This window comes from Phyllobates terribilis, unplaced genomic scaffold (assembly GCF_046119375.1).
Source record: "Phyllobates terribilis strain yellow unplaced genomic scaffold, ASM4611937v1 Scaffold_279__1_contigs__length_2497574, whole genome shotgun sequence".
NCBI classification, from domain to species: domain Eukaryota; kingdom Metazoa; phylum Chordata; class Amphibia; order Anura; family Dendrobatidae; genus Phyllobates; species Phyllobates terribilis.
In genome coordinates, this window is record NW_027363039.1 from 518,017 (window position 1) to 536,853 (window position 18,837).

An 18,837-nucleotide genomic window follows, 5' to 3' on the forward strand; every position below is an offset into this window, starting at 1 on the left:
ATTCTTATTTCATCCGGTCAGTTGGAGGCACATTCAGGCAATGTGACAGGGATATGATCCGTAGTACATGTCAATGAAAACTGAGAAAAATGCAATAAATAACGAATAATGGAAAAACCAAAAATCCCAAACTACAGATTAAAAACAAAAGCACGCCATGGCAATAAAAATAGTGGAGAAGCGGGGAGGGATTGGGGAGAGAAAAGGAAGAGGAGAAGGGGGAGGGGGAAAGGAAGGATGGAAACGGTAAAATTATAGGGATCCACATTGACATTCAATAAATTGAAATGTCATCACACGAAGGAAGAAAATGATAAGGATTCGTTAAGGCCTTCTGGTGATAGGGTGCCCAGCAAAACAATCCACTTGGCGTCTACTTGGGCTAAGATTTTCTTTACATTGCCCCCCCGGGTGCCCAGATGAATAACATCAATTCCACTGACTTTTAGGCCCCCAGGGTCGCAATTATGGACCTCCCTAAAGTGTCTAGGGATAGTCTTAAGTTCTGTAACTTTGGCCACCGTCCTGGCCGCACCAATGTCCCGCACGTGCTCCCGCACACGTACTCGGAGTTCTCTAGATGTAAGTCCAATGTAAATCAATGAGCAATCACATGTTGCATAGTAGATTACATTGCTTGTACTACAGGAGATATGATGTCTAATATTAAATTCACTTTTACCATCCGAGGACGTAAATGTGGTGCAGCGTAGGACATTGGTGCAGGCACGACAGTGGCCGCATGGGAATGTCCCCAATGTGGGGCCATGCGAACCAAAGGGGTTAGGTTTCGCTGGAATATAATGGCTGGAGACCAGCATATCCTTAAGGTTGTGGGATCGTCTGGGGGTCATGAGGGGATAACGCCCAAGGATTGGTCCCAGGGAGGTATCGGTCGTCAGGATGTCCCAGTGTTTCCTCATTATTCTTCTCATGTTCTCCCATTCATGATTGATTATAGGTAGATATATAACGTAGCTTTCTCTGCCTATCCTTAGATGTATTTTGTTTATTGGGATATAATAGTCATAGCCCTGCTTTAGGCTGAGTTCACACGATGCGTATTTCATGCGTTTCCGTGGCGTTTTTGCAGTTGCGTAAACGCCGCGGAAACGCATGAAAAACGCATGGTAGAAGGGAAGCAATGTTCCCCAATGGAAATCCGCATGTGCTGTGCCCATGATGCGGATTTTTCCGCAGCGTGAACGCTGCGGTCAAAAATCCGCAGCATGTCAATTAATTTTGCGGAAACGCGGTGATTTCGCCGCCATTGACTTGCATTAGAACGCGCCAATTCCGCAAGACAGCATCTGTACTTGCGTTATTGCCGCATTCTAATATGCGGATGGTACCCGGGTGTAGAGGAGAGGAGAGTCTCATCCACACCCAGGTACCATTAAAAAGCTGTAAAAAAAAGAATAAAATAAAAAATAAATGTATTCTTACCTTCTGTCGGCCCGCGCAGCGCTCCCGCTTGGTTCCCGGCACTTGCAGTGAGTTGTAGGACCTGCGGTGACGTCAGAGTCATGTGACGGGTCACGTGACGCTGACGTCGGCAGGTCTTTCAATTCAAAGTTGCCGGCAGCCGGGAGAACGGAGTGAGCGGGACAGCGCGGGCCATCGGAGGTAAGTATATACACTCTCTCGGGTCACACTATATAAATCCATGCTGTTTGCTGTTTGCATGGATTTATATAGTGTGACCTAGTTGTCAAGCACTTTCCAGGTGATGCTAAAATCGCCTGGAAAGCGCTTGTCAATCTGCATGCGGAAACGCATGTGAATCTGCATGTGGATCCGCATGTATTCTGCAGGAAAAACGCATGCACAATCTGCATGCGTTTTTTCTGCCAGGGAGATGCAGAAATGATGCAGAAATTTTCTGCTTCATTTCTGCATCGTGTGCACATAGCCTTATACATCTTTTGCTATAACCACGTAGTTCAAATCTGTTTTTTAAATCGGTAGCATGTTGTTCGAATTTAGGGTCTGAAGAGCAGATCCGTCTCGCCCTCAGGAACTGTCCGACTGGAACAGCCCTAATAGTTGTGGGATGGTGTGCACTTGTGGCATGAATGAGGGAATTGACCGACGTAGGTTTCCTGTGTATGTCTGTTTGGAGGTGCCCGGCGCTGTCCACCTCAAGACAGACATCCAGGAACTCCATCTTGTGCTTGTCAAATTTGTACGTCAGCCGAATTCCCCACATATTACAATTTAATTGTGCCATAAAACTCTCGAGCTGCGGCACCGTGCCACGCCAAAAAAATAAAATATCATCGATATAGCGGAGCCAGCAGAGCACACGGTCCGTAGCCCGGGCACCCCTGTAGCCAAAAATCTGTCTCTCCCATGCGTCCAAGAAGAGATTGGTGTACGAGGGAGCGCAGGCCGCCCCCATGGCCGTGCCACGCCTCTGCAGATATATCATATCTTTAAACAAAAAATAATTATGTGTGAACACGAAGTGCAGCAGCTCAAGAATTAATTTGCACAAGGGCCGCCCAGGTCGGACGCCCCGAGGAAGAGACGGACCGCGTCCAGACCAATTGCATGTTCAATGCAGGTATAAAAAGTCTCAACATCTGCCGTGACGAGCAAGACACCTTCATCCAGGCGAACGCCGTCGACCCGCGTTAGGACATCCGTAGTGTCATGAGTCCATGTCCATGAGTTCAAGACTTCAGGCTGTCATTGCCAACAAAGGGTTTTCAACCAAGTACTAGAAATGAACATTTTATTCACAATTATTTCATCTGTCCAATTACTTTTGGTCCCTTTAAAAACAGGGTGGCACATGTTAAGGAGCTGAAACTCCTAAACCCTTCATCCAATTTTAGTGTGGACACCCTCAAATGAAAGCTGAAAGTCTGAACTTCAACTGCATCTGAATTGTTTTGTTTAAAATTCATTGTGGTAATGTCTAGAACCAAAATTAGAAAAACGTTGTCTCTGTCCAAATATATATGGACCTAACTGTATATTATTGGAGCCAGCAGAATCTATGATCCTTTCCCAGGTATATGTTAGTGAAGCTAGCAGAATGTAGCCTACAATGTATGGTCTCCTTCCAGTTCTTGACTGCAGCCCATAAAGTCAAAAGGATGGTCTATTCTCATCAGATCTATATCCACAGGTGTGCACCACCAAAATAGTCATGTTAGATAGGGGAAAGGTGAAGTAGGAGAATTGTGGATATATAGAAATATTTAAAATGTATAAACTTTATTAATTTATTAAAATACTTTTAAACACAAAATTTCTCATGCATCAATAGATGCATATAAGGTAACCATCTATTGGAGTATAAAGATGGTACCCACTAATAAATCTGGCTCCTCTGTGTTATAAGAGATATGATCGCTTGGCAATGAGGTTTTCCTCCTGCTAATGATTTCAAATGGTGCCGGCTCAGCTATAACAAGTACAAATACACACACTGTGCAATTCATTATGGACAACTACGGGATTGGGCAGAGAGTGAGTGATGATAGTTGATATCTATCACTGCCATAATATCACTAACCGCTAGATAAATGTCAGCTTATGTATACATGTTAATCAGGTGGTGAATAGTCGTGCCCCAAGGCAGACTCATACAAGATAGTGGTATAAAATATTTTGCCATGATAGTGTTATGGTTAATTTTTAATACCTATATATTATTAATTAGATAAAACAATTCTGATTCATGAGGCCTCTGCTTGAGTGTTTTAAGACATACATTGTGAAATGTCTGACTAAGATACTGGTTTCCTGTGAAAGTCTCTGAGAAGATTTTACGTTGGGTCAAGGGAAATGTATTTGTTACTGATAAGCTATTTTGGTTGTCTGTTCAGTTGTATACAAAAACGAAGTTCCGCTTTTTTGTCTAGCTAATAAATTGGTGAGTCTAGGTTGCCACACCAGAAGACTCTACTTGCTGACAATGAATGTCACATGTATTCTGTCTCTCTCCCTTCATCGATGAAGTACCTTAATTTGAATCTCGCTGGCAACGTGAAGACCCTTTGCTGTCTAAACCAAAGTTCTCCTTAAACCAAAGAGGGTCTCCATAACATCAGTAACTTTCTTTGTCCCGTCCATTCCTTGCCAACTGTGATTTTTCATCCAAGCATTGAGAGATGAGCTGAAAGCAGACAATGTTTTCTATAGAATGGCAGACATGGGTGTTGTCCACATAGAAAGCCTCTCCTAAATCCCATGGACAAAAAAGCCGCCCTACAATCTGCCAGGACACATGTTGAAACATATGAAGCCTCCTGGGACTTTATACTCTGGAGTGATGAGACCAAAATAAATGTTTTTTTTGGAACTGATGGCTTCAAAACTTTACAACATTGAAGAGGTGAGGAATACAATGAGAATGCATGGTGTCTACAGTGAGACCTGGTGGTGGCCGTGTCCTTATGTGCGGCTGCATGAGGAGCTACATTTCATTGATGGTATCTTGAATTCACAGATGTTCTGCTCTGTAGTGACAGAGAAGATGCTGCCATCACTCTGCTCCCTTGGTAGGCCACTGTTACATTTCTGAAGAACAGGGTGACAGTGATTCAGTGGCCAAGTGTCTCCTGATCTGAACCCAACCAAACACCTATGGGGAATTCTGAAGAGACAAGTTGTCATCGCTCCATCCAGCATCCAGGCTCTAAGAGCTCGTTATCGAAAAAGAGATAAAAGATAGATATAGTATTGTCACTAACTTGTTCATTCCAGGCCTAGAAAACTTGGGGACGTCCTTTAAAATTATGGAGGCCATACAAAATAATAGATGTAGTAGCTTTTGATGTGGGGTGTACTCATTTTTTGCATCAACTAATTTGAGTAAAACTGAAGATTTTGTAATGAGAGTTATATTATTACTTTCATGTTTTGATTACAAAAAAATGTTCTATGAAATTCAGTGTTGGCAAAATTTTAGAAATTGATCTTGTGTTCAGTGAGCTATTAAATAAAATCTAGAAAGAAGGAATTCTGCGGTGTTAGTGAAGCGCTAGAACAACTAGACAGTGGATTAGGTTATAACACACAAACCTTTTATTGTTTAGTACGCTCTCTAACGCCACGACGCGTTTCGATAGCAGACGCTATCTTCCTCAGGTAGATTCATTCATTGTGGAATGCCCACTTCGGTCACACGGTCCTGGTCATGTGACCGCTGAAGCAGACAGAAGCTCCCTACAACAGTTCCTGCCAAGTTGTGATCATCTTACAGACTCCCACCTGGAAGCGTTTTCCCTTGTTGTGCGGGGCTCCTTTGCACAACAGGACCAGGTGAGTGGTCACTACATCTCCCCCTTCATTTCCCCCCCCCCAAACCTCAGGCTCTTCACCACTGGCGCTCCTACTGTTTTTGTTTTCCATTAAACAAAATCTTACTCATCAAAGTGGGTGTACTCATTTATGGTGAACAATGTTTATTAAACTTTATAAAACACAGTGAACATAATTATACTTTCTTTCCCATATGACTTCTCTCATGTTTTACAAGGTGTGATTTATGTATAAAAGATTTCCCACATTCTGAACATGAATACGGCTTCTCTCCTGTGTGACTTCTCTCATGCTGCACAAGATAAGGTTTTTTTGTAAAGCATTTCTCACAGAATGAACATGAATACGGCTTTTCTCCTGTGTGAATTTTGTGATGTTTAACAAGATCTGATTTATTTGCAAAGCATCTTCCACATGCTAAACATGAAAAAAGTTTTTCTCTTGTGTGAATTCTCTGATGTGTAATAAGATCCCCTTTATGATTGAAGGACTTCCCACATTCTGAATAAAAAAATGGCTTTTCTCCTGTATGAATTCTCTTATGAACAGAAAGACTTGATTTACGCATAAAAGATTTCCCACATTCTGAACATGAATACGGCTTCTCTCCTGTGTGAGTTCTCTGATGTCTAACAAGATCTGATTTACCTGTAAAGCATTTTCCACATTCTAAACATGAAAACGGTTTCTCCCTGGTGTGAATTCTTTGATGTAAAACCAGCTCTGATTTACTTTTAAAACATTTCTCACATTCTAAACAAGAAAATGGCTTCTCTCCTGTATGAATTCTCTTATGAGTAGAAAGATTTGATTTACGCATAAAAGATTTCCCGCATTCTGAACATGAATACGGCTGCTCTCCTGTGTGAATTTTCTCGTGTGTCACAAGTTTTGATTTCTCTGTAAAGCATTTCCCACATTCTGGACATGAATACGGCTTTTCTCCTGTGTGAATTCTCTGATGTTTAACAAGATCTGATTTATAACTAAAACACTTCCCACATTCTGAACATGAATATGGCGACTCTCCAGTATGAATGCTCTGATGTTTACTAAGATGCCCTTTAGCTGTGAAGGTCTTCCCACATAGTGAACACAAAAATGGTTTTTCTCCTGTGTGAATTCTCTGATGTGTTATAAGACTCCCTTTATTTGTGAAGGACTTCTCACATAAGGAACATGAAAATGTTTTTTTCTCCTGTGTGATTTCTCTGATGTGTAATAAGATTCCCTTTATTTCTAAAGCATTTCCCACATTCTGAACACGAATATGGCTTCTCTCCTGTGTGAATTCGCTGATGTGGAATAAGACTCCTTTTATCTGTAAAGGACTTCCCACATTCTGAACATGAATATGGCTTCTCTCCTGTGTGAATTTTCTGATGTGTAATAAGACTCCCTTTAAATGTAAAGCATTTCCCACATTCCGAACATGAATACGGCTTCTCTCCTGTGTGAATTCTCTGATGTATAATAAGACTCCCTTTAAATGTAAAGCATTTCCCACATTCTGAACATGAATACGGCGTTTCTCCTGTGTGAATTCTCTGATGTATAACAAACTGTGATTTATCTGGAAAGCACCTTCTACATTGTAAACATGAAAAAGGTTTTTCCCCTGTGTGAATTCTTTGATGTTTAACAAGATCTGATTTACTTCCAAAACATTTCCCACATTCTGAACATGAATACGGCTTCTCTCCTGTATGAATTCTCTGATGTATAATAAGACTAAAGTTATTTGTGAACGACTTTCCACATTCTGAACATGAATACGGCTTTTCTCCTGTGTGAATTCTCTGATGTATAACAAACTGTGATTTATCTGGAAAGCACCTTCTACATTGTAAACATGAAAAAGGTTTTTCCCCGGTGTGAATTCTTTGATGTTTAACAAGGTTTGATTTACTTCTACAACATTTCCCACATTCTGAACATGAATACGGCTTCTCTCCTGTATGAATTCTCTGATGTGTAATAAGATCCCCTTTATGTTTAAAGGCCTTCCCACATTCCGAACATGAAAATGGCTTTTCTCCTGTGTGAATTCTCTCATGTATAACAAATTGTGATTTATATGTAAAGCATTTCCCACATTCTGAACAGGAGCATGTCTTTTTTCCTTTGTGTTTTCTGCGTGTTAAAAAATTTGAGCTTTTTGGAAATTGCTTGTCACACTGAAATCTTGAATCTACTTTGCCACCTGGACTTTTGGTAATAATGTGAGATTGTTCAGGAGATGATTCCTCATGATTAGGACGATTATAAGAAAGTGAAGTGCTGTGAAGTCCAGGAGGTGCAGGAAGGGTGATGAGGTTTTCTCCATTAGAGTGCTTCATGATATCTTCTTTTTTACAATTTAGTGATGAACCGTTATTCTCACAAGGATTTCCTATCAGGATGAAAGATAAATTAGATATGAGTTTTTTCTTCAACACAAAAGAGATTTCTGAATGTATTTTCTGGATCTCACAATGAAGACCCTCGTCAGTGAAAGTACCGGGAATAAGGAGGACAACTACATGCCATAACATTAACACAATGACGGGTAAAGTGAATGACACTTATAAACTGGTGACATTGGCACAAGTCAGGGGTGGCAGAGATTAGACAGCAAATAGTTCTTTAAGTGGTAATTACTGATGGCAGGTTCCCTTAATGTACCTCCGGTGCCATTTCACTCTCTCAAGCTTCGTATCTTGCCCTCAGTGTAGAAAAGTGTCCACGTAATTAAAGAAGTTGTCCACTACTATTAAAAATGCCCCCAATGTAATTAACCCATTGAGAGAAGATTTTTTTTAATTATCTTGCTTTGTCTTTATTGGCTGTGAGCGGCGCTATCGCTGGCCACTCACCGGCATCACGCGACCCCCGGCTGCAGCCGGCTCTTGCTTCCCCTGATGTCACGTCAAGTGAGGCGTGACTCGGTGATGCGATCCCCGCGGTGGATGCCGGGCTGTGGGTGGGGTTTCCCCGCGCGTCACACCCAGCATCCACCGCGCACTTTCCCAATGAATACAAGGTAATTGTGATTCACAAAATGTTATACAATTGAACGGTGAAGAAAAAAAAATTACATTTTTACAGCTATAATATTATTTTAGCCCCAGATTTTACATTTTCACAAAGGAAAATGGGTAAAAATGACCACATAATTTGTTATACAATTTCTGCTGAACGGGGCAATACCCCATATGTGGCTGTACTGTACTGCTTAGCCACATGGCGAGACTCGGGAGGGAAGGAGCGCTATTTGACTCTTGGAGAACAAACTTTAGTAGAACAGTTTGCAGACTCCATATACAGAGCCCCAAAGTGGCAGAAGAGCAGAATCCCCCCTCAAGTGACACCAGTTTGCAAACTACACCCCTATGGAAATGTATCTACAGGTGTAGTGATGAATTTGACTCCATGGGTGCTTTCCAGAAACGAGCAGTAATGGATGTTGTGAAGTGAAAATGCAAATATTCCCTTATAGTGGTCAGTACATTGTAGTGTCCGGTACATTGTAGTGCCCTTACGTTGTAGCGCCCAGTACATGATTCCCAGCTAGTGCCTTCTGGAGAAATAAATTGGCTCTCCCCGCTACAGTAATGCCAAACATGTGGATGGTAACTGCACACGGTGGGGCCCAGGAGGAGGGGGCATTTGGATTTGGGAGCGCAGATGTCACTGGATTTCTTTAAGTGGGAGCCAAGTCACTTTTCCAGAGCCTTTGTGCTACCAGTAATATGGACACCCCCTATATTACTGTTTACAGATGATGAACCTGAGTGGGGACTTGTTTTTTGTGGGTTGAGTAGAAGCTCTTAATGGTGGCATTTTGGGGTACAGAACATTTTGGATCATATTTATCCTGTGCTGTACGCTGAACACTTACAGTGGGTACGGGAAGTATTCAGACCCCTTTACATTTTTCACTCTTTGTTTCATTGCAGCCATTTAGTAAATTCTAAAAAGTTCCTTTATTTTTCTCATTAAAGTACACTCTGCACCCCATCACATGGTCATAAGTATTCAAATCCTTCGCTCAGACACTCATATTTAAGTCACATGCTGTCCATTTCCTTGTGATCCTCCTTGAGATGGTTCTACTCCTTCATTGGAGTCCAGCTGAGTTTAATTAAACTTATAGGACTTGATTTTGAAAGACACACACCTGTCTATATAAGACCTTACAGCTCACAGTGCATGTCAGACCAAATGAGAATCATCAGCTCAAAGGAACTGCCCAAGGAGCTCAGAGACAGAATTGTGGCAAGGCACAGATCTGGCCAAGGTTTCAAAAGAATTTCGGCATTAATCAAGGCTCCTAAGAGCACAGTGGCCTTCATAATCCTTAAATGGAAGAAGTTTGGGACCACCAGAAGTCTTCCTAGACCTGGCCGTCCAGCCAAACTGAGCAATCGTGGGAGAAGAGCCTTGGTAGGAGAGGTAAAGAAAAACCCCAAGATCACTGTGGCTGAGCTCCAGCGATGCAGTAGGGAGAAAGCTCACAAAAGTCAACGATCACTGCAGCCCTCCACCAGTCGGGCCTTTATGGCAGAGTGGCCAGATGGAAGGATCTACTCAGTGCAAGACATATGAAAGCCCGCATAGAGTTTGCTCAAAAACACATGAAGGACTCACAGATTATGAGAAATAAGATTCTCTGGTCTGATGAGACGAAGATAGAACTTTTTGGTGATAATTCTAAGCGGTATGTGTGGAGAAAACCTGGCACTGCTCATGACCTGCCCAATACAATCCCTACAGTGAAACATGGTGGAGGCAGCATCATGCTATGGGGGTATTTTTCAGCTGCAGAGACAGGATGACTGGTTGCAATTGAAGGAAACACGAAAGCAGCCAAGTACAGAGATATCCTGGATGAAAACCTCTTCCAGAGTGCTCTGGAGCTCAGACTTGGCCGAAGGTTCACCTTCCAACAAGACAGTGACCCTAAGCACACAGCTAAAATGACAAAGGAGTGGCTTCAGAACAACTCTGTGACCATTCTTGACTGGCCCAGCCAGAGCCCTGACCTAAACCCAATTGAGCATCTCTAGAGAGACCTGAAAATGGCTGTCCACCAACGTTCACCATCCAACCTGATGGAACTGGAGAGGATCTGTAAGGAAGAATGGCAGAGGATCCCCAAATCCAGGGGTGAAAAACTTGTTGCATCATTCCCAAGAAGACTCATGGCTGTACTAGCTCAAAAGGGGCTTTTACTCAACACTGAGTAAAGGGTCTGAATACTTATGACCATGTGATATTTCAGTTTTTCTTTTTTAATAAATTTGCAAAAATTTCTACATTTCTTGTTTTTTTCAGTCAAGATGGGGTGCAGAGTGGACTATAATGAGAAAAAAATAAACTTTTTAGAACTTACCGAATAGCTGCAATGAAACAAAGAGTGAAAAATGTAAAGGGGTCTGAATACTTTCCGTACCCACTGTACATCGGGGTTTCCATCTAAATCTACAAAATACACGATTCAGATGACACCCCCGAGGGATCCATTCAGAATAATGAGGCAGCAGAGTTACACCGGACTCCGTCTAGCCTCTGGTCGACTGCGCTTTTATGCACGCTGAAAAAGATGGACATCACTGGATCATAGGCCAGACGGCGTCCACAGCGCCTCATTATACGGAATCTTCCCCCGGGGTTCTGTCCGAATCGCAAGCTCAGTCATTCATATGGCAGCATGAGACTTGTGTAAGAATAATATGGAAGTAAAAGATGGAAGTAATATTAAAAAACACAATTAGGAAAATTAAAAATGTGCTTCTTAAATCATTAAGAAGAGGTGTGAATGCGGCCCAGTTATTCATCGGTGCGCAACCGGACTCTGTACAAGAGCAGCCGCGCCATCACCGGACGCTTCTGCTGTGATGTGGACGGCGGATAAAGCTTCACTGCACCGGAGACTTCATACAATATCACACACCGGTCATCATCAGGCACCGCTAATCATAGTCACATGCCAATCATCATCGTCATACGCCAGTCATCATCATCACACGCCGCTAATCATAGTCACATGCCAATCATCATCATCATACGCCAGTCATCATAATCACACGCCGCTAATCATAATCACATGCCAATCATCATCGTCATACGCCAGTCATCATCATCACACGCCGCTAATCATAGTCACATGCCAATCATCATCGTCATACGCCAGTCATCATCATCACACGCCGCTAATCATAGTCACATGCCAATCATCGTCATACGCCAGTCATCATCATCATCACACGCCGCTAATCATAGTCACATGCCAATCATCATCATGATACGCCAGTCATCATCATCACACGCCGCTAATCATAGTCACATGCCAATCATCATCGTCATACGCCAGTCATCATCATCACACGCCGCTAATCATAGTCACATGCCAATCATCATCATCATACGCCAGTCATCATCATCACACGCCGCTAATCATAGTCACATGCCAATCATCATCGTTATACGCCAGTCATCATCATCACACGCCGCTACTCATAGTCACATGCCAATCATCATCATCATACGCCGCTAATCATAGTCACATGCCAATCATCATCATCATACGCCAGTCATCATCATCACACGCCACTAATCATAGTCACATGCCAATCATCATCGTCATACGCCAGTCATCATCATCACACGCCGCTAATCATAGTCACATGCCAATCATCACTGTCATACGCCAGTCATCATCATCATCACACGCCGCTAATCATAGTCACATGCCAATCATCATCATCACACGCCGCTAATAATAGTCACATGCCAATCATCATCATCATACGCCAGTCATCATCATCACACGCCGCTAATCATAGTCACATGCCAATCATCATCGTCATACGCCAGTCATCATCATCACACGCCGCTAATCATAGTCACATGCCAATCATCATCATCATACGCCGCTAATCATAGTCACATGCCAATCATCATCATCATACGCCAGTCATCATCATCATCACACGCCGCTAATCATAGTCACATGCCAATCATCATCGTCATACGCCAGTCATCATCATCACACGTCACTAATCATAGTCACATGCCAATCATCATCGTCATACGCCAGTCATGATCATCACACACCGCTAATCATCATCATCACACGCCGGTCATCATTATCATCACACGCCGGACATTATTACACACCTGTGGAAACATCTACAGGAATCTCCTCCTTCCCGTCACTCACACACGGCTGATCCTCCCTCGTCATCGCTTCTTCTTCTGTCTCGTCCTTCACTTTATTCTTAGTCGGATCTTCCTCCTGATATATCAGATGTAACAATCAGCACAATACAAGAAGCCACCAAAATCTGTGACATCTATGACCTCGATCAGAAATGTCCCCCCATATACAGATCCGGTACAGGGCTCAGCGCCGTCTACCTGATGACTCTCCGGGATGTTGTGATTCTCCTCTGGACAGTCCTGGGGATACAGAGGACGGGGACATCTCTCTGGTGGATTTCTTTCCATGAGTCCATCTGTAGGAAACACATAGTGACAGAATACAGTGACATGTAAAAGTTTGGGCACCAATGGTCAAAATTACTGTTATTGTGAACAGTTAAGTTGAAGATGAAATAATCTCTAAACGGCCTAAAGTTACAGATGACATTTCCTTTGTATTTAAGGCAAAACAATAAACCATATATATTTTCATCTTTTACATCTAAAAAAAAATTCAATAAGGCAAAATGGGCAAATGCAAAAGTTTTGGCACCCGGCAAGGTTAGTAGCTAGTAGCGCCCCCTTCTGAAAGTATCACAGCTTGTAAATGCTTTTTGTAGCCAGACAATAGTCTTTCAATTCTTGTTTGAGGGATTTTCATTCATTCTTCTTTGGAGAATTCTTCCAGTTCTGTGAGATTCTTGGGTCGTCTTGCATCGTCTGCTATTTTGAGGTCTAGCCACAGATTTTCAATGATGTTCAGATCAGGGGACTGTGAGGGCCATTGTAAAACCTTCAGCTTGCGCCTTTTGAGGTCGTCTATTGTGGATTTTGACATGTGTTTAGTATAGTATCATTATCCATTTGTAGAAGCCATCCTCTTTTTACCTCCAGCTTTTTTGCAGATGGTATTATGTATGTATCAAGAATTTGCTGAAATTTCATGGAATCCATTCTTCCCTCTAACCGTTCCCTGTGCCATTGGCTGCAACACAACCCCAAAGCAGGATTGATCCACCACCATGTTCTTTTACTAAAATTCTGTGCCCTTTTTTCTCCACACAACTTTGATCATTGCTCTATTTTAACCTCATCGGTCCACAAGACTTGTTTACAAAATGCATCAGACCTTCTTAGATGTACTTTTGCATACTTCTGACGCTGAATTTTATGGTGAGGTCGCAGGAGAGGTTTTCTTCTGATGACTCTTCCATGAAGGCCATATTTGTGCAGGTGTCTCTGAAGAGTACAACAATGTTCCACAACTTCAGAGTCTGCTAAATCTTTCTGAAGGTCATTTTCAGTCAAGTGGGGGTTCTGATTTGCCTCTCTAGCAATCCTACTGAAAATTTGCTTGGTCTTCCAGACCTTATCTTGACCTCCACTGTTTCTGTTAACTACCATTTCTTTATTACATTTTGAACCAAGGAAAGGGCAACTTGAAAATGCTTTGCTCATAGCTTTCTCCTGCTTTCTGGGCCTCCACCATTATTAGAGTGCTAGACAGCGGATTAGAAGAAGCCATGGCTGCGGTTATTTTGGCACAATGTTAGAGTAAGCTGTGTTTTTATAAAGCTGGAAATTTGCATCACCTGGCCTTTCCTAACGATGATAGTGAACGAGCCATAACCCTAACAGGCTAAGTAAGATCTGAATCATTGGTCAAAGTTATCTGAGCACACAAATGTCCAAGGGTAATACAAAGGAAATGTGTCATCTTTAACTTTAGGTCTTTTAGAGATCATTTCATCTTTAACTTGCTTAACTGGTCACAATAACAGGAATTTGGCCAGGGGTGCCCAAACTTTTACATTCCACTGTAGATTGTGTCATGCAATGATGGAAGTAGTAGTAGATGACCACAGAACAGACATGACAGTCTCCCCTCCTCACCCTGCTGATCGGCCCATATTGCGGTCGCCTCTTGTGCTCCATGTATAACCTCAGCCTTAATATCAATCAGATCTTCACCCTAAAAAGAAAAATGTAAGATGAGCTCAGGTCCCATCACTTCATGGTCAGATGTTGTGGGGACTTCAGTGTCATCTACCTGATGATCCTCCGGGATGTTGTGAATCTCCTCTGGACAGTCCTGGGGATACAGAGGACGGGGACATCTCTCTGGTGGATTTCTCCTCCTGGATCCATCTGTGGAGACACAGAGACTGAATACATGACCTGCCGTGTATCTGTCTATATATGAGACTCGTCTCTCAGAACCAGTAATTCTATGTTTATGTATCAGGGAATAAATTACATTGTTGTGGTCCTCACCCCCGGTACCGAGGTCCCAGCACATTGTGGCCTCAAGTATGAAGTGATAATCAGCGAGGCCAAAGCCTAATGCCCTGCACTCGGAGGATGAGGACCCTGAGGAGAGGGACAGAGAAGACCCTCGTCAGTCAGATGGAGGAGCCGTACTAAAAAACACAACTTCTCCAAGTTTCGTCTCCAGGGATGGAACCACAGAGGAGCTGGAGAAAGCTCCACATTTCTATCCATCGGTTTCTTCTCTCCTAATTCACTGTATGGAGATTGGGGGAAGGACGGTGACCATTTACCAGTGATTGTATTTTTGAGAGCTCATGATGTCACCATGAGGACACGGCCTCCCTCCTGGACAGGATCCTCTGGGATCACTCAGAGGAGAGAACCTGATCTATTAAAAGACGGGTTACCGTGTCTTTCTTCTTCTTTAAATAGAGATAAATCTCAACATTCGCCTTGGTATAAACACTAAAATAGGCAGCAAATGTAGCGTTTGTCTCTAAAGGAGGAAAAAAGGGCACATGTACGACTAACGTACGAAGTCACAGAACCCGGAAGGACGGTGTTGTGGGGAGCACCCGGTACACAGCGGTTAGTGCCCATCACTGTGTAGAAAGGACAACTAGAGAGCCGGCACCGGGGTCATGGGCGCTTACTGATGCACACGGGGAGCCAAGGAGAGATTGTCTGGTCAGACTCCACAGAAAAGCTCCATAATACATATTCTACTGAACAAACATCCCTGTAAGGGAGACTTACACTTTTTATTATCACCAGACCAGGATCTCAGATTGAAGTCCCCATTATTTTTGCTTTGTCTCCCAAAATTAGAACAAATGTTTTTGTTTTATAAAAATAAATCTACCTATCTAATCTATCTACATACATATACACACACACATATATATATTATTATTTGGCAAAATAAAGTATTATTATTTGGCATTTTCAAGTCAGGATTTATTGCACATGGTAAACGCCAAAAGAAAAAAACACATCAGAAACACCTCCCCAAAACTGCAATGAAAAAACAATGATCAAAAAAAGTCACCAATAAAAAGGTCAACGGCCATTCAAGAAGAGAAGCCCTCACACAGCTCCGATAACGGAAGATAAAGCGATGGGTGTCAGGAACAGTTCTGAAAATGGCAGCGACATCGTTCTTACCACCCAATAAATGCTGAGAAACAAAACCCAAAAAGCCAGAAGCCCGACCACGACTGATGACGACATTGAGCCGGCACCGATTCAGAGGGACGGACGAGCGACAGCGGATTAGGGGCAAAATCATCAGTAAATTAACCCCGACTCTGCTGAGTAACAATCCACGACAGACTCAGGTACCGAAAGATCTCACAGGAGAGAACGGACAGAAGCGCTGGGACATCTGCAGACAAAATGTGACCGATGCTCTAAGGAAGGGGAAAGATTCAGAAAGAAGCCGCCGAAGACGAAGACTCAAGACTGATGAAGACGACAGCGGAGAAACCGCGACTCACAGATCAGAAGAGAAGAATCAGGGAATGAAAGCTGTGAGAAAATGTAGAGAAAACCAGAGCAAGTCGGGAGAAAAATCATCTATTATAGGACGAGGCCGAGAGACGTCATCACATCCACCGGAGCCAACAAGAGTCTCCTCTCACCTGGTGATGTCAGAGGCCGGAGCTCCTCCATCATCACCTCCTGGCACCGATCCTGGTGTCCTTCTAGATACTCCCACTCCTCCATGGAGAGATAGACAGCGACGTCCTGACACCTTATAGGAACCTGACAACAACGACACCGTCATCACCCAGAATCCTCCAGTGCTGTCCTGTATAATGTCCCAGCAGTCACCTCTCCAGTCATCACCCAGAATCCTCCAGTGCTGTCCAGTATAATGTCCCAGCAGTCACCTCTCCAGTCATCACCCAGAATCCTCCAGTGCTGTCCTGTATAATGTCCCAGCAGTCACCTCTCCGGTCATCACCCAGAATCCTCCAGTGCTGTCCTGTATAATGTCCCAGCAGTCACCTCTCCGCTCATCACCCAGAATCCTCCAGTGCTGTCCTGTATAATGTCCCAGCAGTCATCTCTCCGCTCATCACCCAGAATCCTCCAGTACTGTCCTGTATAATGTCCCAGCAGTCACCTCTCCGGTCATCACCCAGAATCCTCCAGTGCTGTCCTGTATAATGTCCCAGCAGTCACCTCTCCGGTCATCACCCAGAATCCTTCAGTGCTGTCCTGTATAATGTCCCAGCAGTCACCTCTCCGGTCATCACCCAGAAACCTCCAGTGCCGTCCAGTATAATGTCCCAGCAGTCACCTCTCCGGTCATCACCCAAAATCCTCCAGGGCTGTCCTGTATAATGTCCCAGCAGTCACCTCTCCGGTCATCACCCAGAATCCTCCAGTGCTGTCCTGTATAATGTCTCAGCAGTCACCTCTCCGCTCATCACCCAGAATCCTCCAGTGCTGTCCTGTATAATGTCCCAGCAGTCACCTCTCCTATCATCACCCGGAATCCTCCAGTGCCGTCCTGTATAATGTCCCAGCAGTCACCTCTCCGCTCATCACCCAGAATCCTACAGTGCTGTCCTGTATAATGTCCCAGCAGTCACCTCTCTGCTCAGCAGCTCAATCATCTTGTTGCTGAGCTCTAGGATCTTCTTCTTCTTCCTCTCATGTATCGGGAGGTGCGGGGGAGGCTTTGTGATGGGGTCCGGGCTCCGCCCTCCTGACTCCTGGAGATGGATGATGGGAGTCACACCCTCCCCCGGTGTCTTCCTCACTATTGTGTAATCCTGTGTATGGAGAGAGACACTTAGGGAGAAGAATTCCTTCCCGACTCCAGATCTGACAATCAGTAGAAATCCCGGGATCAATAACCGTCTCCAGTAATCTGGGGCCATAACCTGGAATATTATTACACTCAGGACAGACATCCAGGCCCCTCTACAGCTCTTATAGGGAATCCCCATGACAACTCCTCCTGGCAGAGAGCTGCACACAATCACTGCTCTTACAGTAAAGAATCCTTCTCTTCCTCTTCTGGATTTCCTCTTCCCGATGTCGGACTTGTTACATAACACAATAAAGCTGATAGAAATGTAGAGGAGTTACCTCTCCGCTCAGCAGGGAGATGATCTCCAGGGTGAAGTGTAATAATCTTCTGGTGGTCTCGTCCTCGTCCATCCTCGGGGTCATTCAGGAGAAGGAGGGATGAACACTGGATCAGCTGGAGGGATCACTGAATTCTGCCCCAAATATCTGACATTTATCAGGAAGAATCTGGAGGAAAAGCCACAAACTCCACCGCGACCTCCTCCGCCGATCTGACCGCTCATTATCAGCCTCGCAGAAGGACGGTCATCGTGGTAACTACACAGCCAGCGGGGGCGGTCATCGTGGTAACTACAGCGCCAGCGGGGGTCGGTCACCGTGGTAACTACACCTCCAGCGGGGGCGGTCACCGTGGCAACTACAGCGCCAGCGGGGGCGGTCATCGTGGTAACTACAGCGTTAGCGGGGGTCGGTCACCGTGGTAACTACACCTCCAGCGGGGGCGGTCACCGTGGCAACTACACCTCCAGCGGGGGCGGTCACCGTGGTAACTCCACCTCCAGCGGGGGACGGTCACCGTGGTAACTCCACCTCTAGCGGGGGACGGTCACCGTGGTAACTCCACCTCCAGCGGGGGACGGTCACCGTGGTAACTCCACCTCCAGCGGGGGCGGTCACCGTGGTAAGTCCACCTCCAGCGGGGGATGGTCACCGTGGTAACTCCACCTCCAGCGGGGGGCGGTCACCGTGGTAACTCCATCTCCAGCGGGGGAAGGTCACCGTGGTAACTCCACCTCCAGCGGGGGACGGTCAACGTGGTAACTCCACCTCCAGCGGGGGACGGTCACCGTGGTAACTACACCTCCAGCGGGGGCGGTCACCGTGGTAACTCCACCTCCAGCGGGGGCGGTCACCGTGGTAACTCCACCTCCAGCGGGGGACGGTCACCGTGGTAACTCCATCTCCAGCGGGGGAAGGTCACCGTGGTAACTCCACCTCCAGCGGGGGCGGTCACCGTGGTAACTACACCTCCAGCGGGGGACGGTCAACGTGGTAACTCCA

The 18,837-nt window shown here is 44.6% G+C and overlaps 1 pseudogene; it reads right to left on the reverse strand.

Moving 5' to 3' along the window:
• Positions 1–5,341: 5,341 nt before the first annotated feature.
• LOC141220286 (uncharacterized) overlaps positions 5,342–18,837 on the reverse strand; it is a 31,235-nt pseudogene continuing 17,739 nt past the window's right edge.